Source organism: Pinus tabuliformis, chromosome X (assembly GCF_031772625.1).
Source record: "Pinus tabuliformis cultivar Carrire ecotype Pingquan chromosome X, CPIR1, whole genome shotgun sequence".
Taxonomy (NCBI): domain Eukaryota; kingdom Viridiplantae; phylum Streptophyta; class Pinopsida; order Pinales; family Pinaceae; genus Pinus; species Pinus tabuliformis.
The window spans coordinates 1330425209-1330431493 of record NC_142308.1 but is presented as its reverse complement, the minus strand read 5'-3'; the positions used below and the strand labels follow the sequence as shown (position 1 = coordinate 1330431493).

Here is a 6285-nt window from a genome sequence, read left to right as displayed (position 1 = left end):
TTGGGCATTAACTGGACACTAATTCCAAGAATCTTGAAAATATCAGCTAGAAACATTGTGAGTTTATCAGCGAGTGGTGAAATAGTGGCAGAAAATCAGGAGATGATGGAAAATTTCATTATCCAACACAATTGAACTAGCTAAATTTTACCAGCCACTGCAAACAGTGTTTTATAGCTGAAAACACATCATTATCATGCAAGTAAACTATATATGCATTAGTATAATTTCTCTTTTTAGCTGCTGCTTTTTCTTCAGATACGGTAGTATGATTTGTTGGTTACGTACCCTTTTTCAGTTTCGCAGTGACGAGTTACTAATACCTCTATCATTAAACGCTCATGCATTGTAGAAAAAAAGAGCCTATAATTTCTTGAATTTATTCCTGCTTAGACTAACCAAAGTGTTCTGGACAAGGGACTGATATAAAAAAGTCACAAAAGCCAAAAATGACACAGGGAATGTTAGGCCATTAAAAGTTCCCATGCATGTTTTTGACCTGCTTCTTAGACATCAAACTCCATGGGATGACTTCAAAATCTGTTGATCCTATTACTTCACTATTAAAGCATCACGGCCTAGCCCAACACCAATATAATCGATTCGTATTCCAACTCTCGATCCTTTCTACATAGAAGCAAGCAGCAGATGGCAAGTCTTGATAGCTTCTCAATTTAGATATATCAGCTTGCCATCCAGGCAGATCTTCATAAATAACCTGCATGTGACCAAGTTATATTAGAATTGGGTACCAGAGAAGAGAAAAATTCTTTTATCAAAATTTGAGTTTGAAATGAGAAACTTTCTCAAGGAAACAAGATTTCAAATAACCTTGACATGACATAATGTTAGAAACAAACTGCAAGGAAAAAGGAATATGACATATGCAAAACATTATCTACAAAGATACAAATAAAACTATATAACGAGAGAGACTCAAACTGGTAGCAGGTCCAACACAAATGACCAAATAAAATAAAATTAACAGTTAGATCCATGAAATTTATTAGTCAAAAGAATGCAAAAATGTGTTGTCAAGAACAAATTGAGGGTCAAAGGTTCAAGAGGCGACAATTATGGGGCCAAAGCCTCGGTGCAAAAAAGCTTTCTGTAAGTTTTAGCAAAATAATTCATATCTGATTTTTTAAAGGTAGAGATTGTAGCATAGCACTCGATATAATGATCATCGTAAATGAAGCTGTCTGATTAAACCTCACAAGGATGTGAAGCTTAAGCAGACAGCATCAGATAGGCTGACATTAATGTAACTGTTGCCTCCATGGTACAAACAAATATGCTTCATTTAGTTGTTGCCTACATGGTACTATTCTACTGATTATGGATTTGAACCATATATGTATTCGTATAATCTAAAGATCAAAACACAGGCTTGTAGATGCCGGCCTGACGTCTAGTCACAGTATTTTTTCACTTAGTATGCCTGAAGTTCCCCTTTTTCAACTGTTATGCATCACAAAATGTTTTTCAAGATACTTGCAATACTCATACATAATAATTACAGAAGCATACTATTTTAAGTTGCTCGTTAAGTAATTGAGATCCATGGCTCTGAATTGAAAGGAAGGTACCTCTACTTTTTGCAGAAGGTCAAGGTCTGCAGGAAAAGATTTCAACACATTACCATCAAGCCCTTTATAGGCTACCCCAAGCCTAATTCGAGATAACCTAGAAAGTACGTCAAGCTTTGTCAGATTGAGTGCTGAGAAACCATTGATTTGACAAGAATATTTAAGTGCAACCAGATCTAGCCAACCACAACGACGAGGCTGGCCAGTTGTGGTGCCATATTCATGTCCAGCTGATCGAATATCTTCACCCGCTTCATCCAAGAGTTCTGTCGGGTAAGGACCTGAACCAACTCTTGTTGTGTACGCTTTAGCCTGCAGATCAAAACCGTGGTTAGTCATCAGTAAATTTTTAAAACTTTCTTGATGAATCCAATTTTCATTAGAACTTTAACCTGCATGAATTTGCATATGCATGTTAAAAATCATCTCACATACCACACCAATCATATCACCAATATGTCTTGGAGCAATACCAAGTCCAGTACAGATTCCACCGGCAGATGGATTAGAAGAAGTGACAAATGGATAAGTTCCGAAATCGACATCTAACATGGTCGCCTGGCCGCCTTCAACCAAAATCTTCTTCCCGCTTGAGAATGCATCATTCATCAAATGAACAGTGTCAGCAATATAAGGTTCTATTCGCTTAGAATATCTCTTGTAATGCTCCACTTCAGTCTGTAACATGCTTTTACTATACTCAAAGCCTTTAAAACGGGATGTGGCATCATGCAAAAGAATATTCAACTTCTCAGGAAATGTATCCATGTGCCTCAAATCACTTACCCCGAATACCATTCCGGATTGCCTTGCTTGCATAGCAAGGACCAATCCCTCTTTTTGTCGTTCCAATTAACGACCCTGCAAGTTCTGCTTCTCTCATTCCATCAATAGTTTGATGGAAATCAAATAGTAAATGAGCACGGTCAGAAATCAACAGTCTTTCCTTTGCAAGAAACTCCATTAGACTCAAGCCTGTCTATCTCTTCAAATAGCCCTGGAAGATGCACAACGGCTCCATTCCCAATAACGCATAGGGCTTTCTCATTCACTATTCCAGAAGGGACAAGGTGAAGAGCAAATTTCTTTCCCTCGCTATTGTATAGGGTGTGACCTGCATTTGCCCCTCCCTGAGATAAAGATGTAGTATAATCGGTAAATATACTTACCAGTTAAGATGGATTTAACGACAATGAAAAAAAATGGAGGATGGGTGAGTAGCTGAAAATGGGCCACAATATCATAGCGTTGTGCTAAAACGTCAACGAGCTTGCCCTTTCCTTCGTCACCCCCACTGAGTTCCGAGCACTACACCCACTTGACTCAGGGATTTAAAAGGATCTTCCGCTTTCTCTGCCTCAACAATGGCGTCGGCCTCCTCGACGCTGGCATTGCATTTTATCCTTCTACTCTATAGTTCAATTCGACCTTTAGCCAAATGCAAGTTCACAGAATGCGCAAACCCTGACTGCAACCCCTGCTGCCTCTTCTTCTTATCCTGCGAAAATCCGTGCAAATTCGGAACACAGAGATCGCTAATCAGCGCAGATGCCATTTATTCCCACAGACCGCGGATTGAACAACCTTCAAAACCCCAAATCCCTGGCAGAAGCTATAATCTAGTTTAGACAGATCGGAGGGTAATCCAGAATGGAACTGGGGTAAAGGGGGCTGAAAGTGAAGGATTTGAACAGAGGGAAACAGCTAAACATTTAGGAAAGCCATGGATAAACTTTTCCCCAGAGATTCGATGGAGCCCGTTTCAGAGGTCTGTCAGGCAGCACGGGAAGCAAGAGCGGAGAAGACGAAAAAGGTACAGGCAAATCTTTCAGGCTCCGATCTTTCCCTTATCGAACGATTAACCTTCTCTTGATCCAACGATTAACAATCTTCTAATCGTCTAACACATAATCTAATGGCACACAGCAATGACAAATGGATTTTAGGGAAGTTCGTCTCAGAGGGAAACGCCTTACGGCGTAAATATTATTTTTGTGTAATTTTTATTGCATAAAATAGATGGTGATAGTTTGTATTGTTAAGACATTTTGTAATGTGAAGGTTATCGATTGAAAATTCTGTGGGCAAAAAAATACAATCATGTTAATCACTGGTGTGGCTAAGATTGGGTGTGGTCCTCACATGATTTTTGATAGGTCAGATACCCATGTCTCAGTTTCTCAAGCCAAAGGATAAGTGTGCAATCACCTCAAGGCTCACACAACTTAGAATTAGAGTGCCCCAACTGTTTTTTAGAGTGTTGAATCCATTTATGCATTCAAAAATATATTTTAAACAACAAAAATTCACAATATTGCTTGAAATTGTAGGAAAAAAGTCATTTAGTCTATAAGTTAGATTGAGACTATATATATATATATATATATATATATATATATATATATATATATATATATATATATATATATATATATATATATATTCTCTCTTTTAGATTCTACATATATAGTTACTATCTGAATTGTTTAGAGTTGCATATTTAGCAAAACGAGAGTGTTGTTAAGAAACTTATATTCACTAGTAATATAATATAAGTATAATTCTATTTAAATGTCATATTTATTATATTTATATTTATGTGTAAGGTTTTTAAAAATATTTTTATATTATATATATCTATATATATATATATATATATATATATATATATATATATATATATATATATATATATATATATATATATATATATATATATATATATATATATATATATATATATATTAAATTTATCTCTTTTAGTTATATAGATTTTTATTTCCATTTTTATTTATATTTGATTAATATATAATATTTACATAGTTTAACTAATAAATAAAATGGCTCTTTTAAGAATTACAATTTTAAGTTGTTTAATTTGCAAAGTTTTACTGTCTGGTCAGTTTTTGAAGATGTTAAATCCATTTATGCACACAAAAATGCATTTTAAACAAAAGAGATCACAATATCCTTGGAGATTATATTATGGGATTCCTGCCAAAAACATCATTTCATCTATTAGTTAGATTTTTCCATTTGATATTAATATTAATATTTTTTATAAGTATTCTATATTTATTATATTAGTTAGACGTGCCATTAATATTAGTACTAATATTTCTATATTTTTGAAGTCAATATATAATGATTTAAACAACACTCATATGACAACTTCTTTATTATACTTGATGCACCTAATTGATTTCTCTATGCAACTAGTGATAAGGAGCTTCACACTAAATACAATTCTCATACTAACTAGCCCTCCATTAACATAGGAGTTGGTTATTAATCCTTGCAACCAACACCTCCTAACTAAATTAGTGATGATTCATTAATATGACTAATCTCAAATAACTTATTGATAAGGCATTAATCAGCAAACACACAGACTAGTTTATGTACAAAGGATGTTGTGTATAGGTACAAAACACCATGGATGCAAGAGTGGGAGGCGCGCTTTGCACGACTTCACACCACTCTCTACCTTTTTTACCATCTTAATAATGATCATTCAGATGAGATTGTGTTGAGGTAATTTAAGATGGATCAAGGGGTTCCTAACTCATCATGTAAGAGCCTTCCTCAAAAACTCTAACAAAGATGACAAGAGGTTCATCTTCATCTATATTTTATAGGTCCACCTTATGATCCACAAGAATATATTGGAAATAATACTAGGGGGGGGGGGGTGAATCAGTATTTACAATTCAATAATTTTTCATTTGCCAATCAGATTTATATATGCTACTTCAGTCAAGTGAACTTGCGCATGCACGCCACTGTGATTAAGGAAACCATCGTATACCCAGAGAAATTATGATTTAGTTAATTCATCATGTCTTGATCTTTAATCCATGCATCAATATCTTATTATACAGTAACTATGTGCAGTAATAACATAATAAACCACCACCCATAAGCAACACACATGAGCACCAAGATTTAAGGTGGAAGCCTAACGCGGGAGAAAAACCACCTACTATTGTCGTCTATGTCTTCTTTTTAATATAAAGAAAATCTGTTTACAATCTTGTATTGGTGCAGACTCATACCAGTACATAGGCACCCACCTGCAGAAGGATACAACCTTCTCTCTTTCTCCAGCTTCTACTAGAGGGGAGCTACAACCCCCTAGCTATTGTACTAGCCTATATGTTTACTAGTATGTAGGTGCCGGCCTACAGAAGGCTATGACCTTCTCTCTTCCTCCAGGGACTACGTTTCATAATTTTTCAAACTGGATGCTCCTGGTACACAACAACACAATATGAAGCCCTCGTTTCATCAAATTTTCACATTGGATCCATCAAAAAATTTGAAGCTCAAACTCTATAATAATATCTGCATCAACCAATAACCAGTCAATCTGAACAATCACATCACTGTCACTAAAACATTGTGTTGAACCCATAAACCTGTGTCATCATTCAAAACCATATGCAACCTCAAGAATCATACATTAGAATGCATATGCTACTTTAATGAACCCAAAACTTCCTTTACCCAAACCTGCGTATACCTCTAAAACTACTAAAACATAAAACTTATGAATCAAATCTGTACCAACCAATAATATTCTAAACATCTATTGTCAAGTTACAGAGATCTAGACAGTCAACAGCAAAGATCACCCTTCTCAATTAATTAATCAATCAGACTCAATCTCCTTATGCATTCAATTCTATTTTCAAAT

General features: G+C 35.2%; 1 pseudogene across 1 annotated transcript; it reads right to left on the bottom strand.

The window, feature by feature from the left end:
- Positions 1–547: 547 nt before the first annotated feature.
- LOC149144992 (adenylosuccinate synthetase 2, chloroplastic-like) lies at positions 548–3458 on the bottom strand (annotated as a pseudogene). The gene is made up of 3 exons (XR_016264685.1): positions 2025–3458; positions 1590–1901; positions 548–718 (listed from the first exon to the last, which is right to left on the bottom strand). The product of XR_016264685.1 is annotated as an adenylosuccinate synthetase 2, chloroplastic-like (transcript).
- Between the last annotated feature and the right edge of the window lie 2827 nt (positions 3459–6285).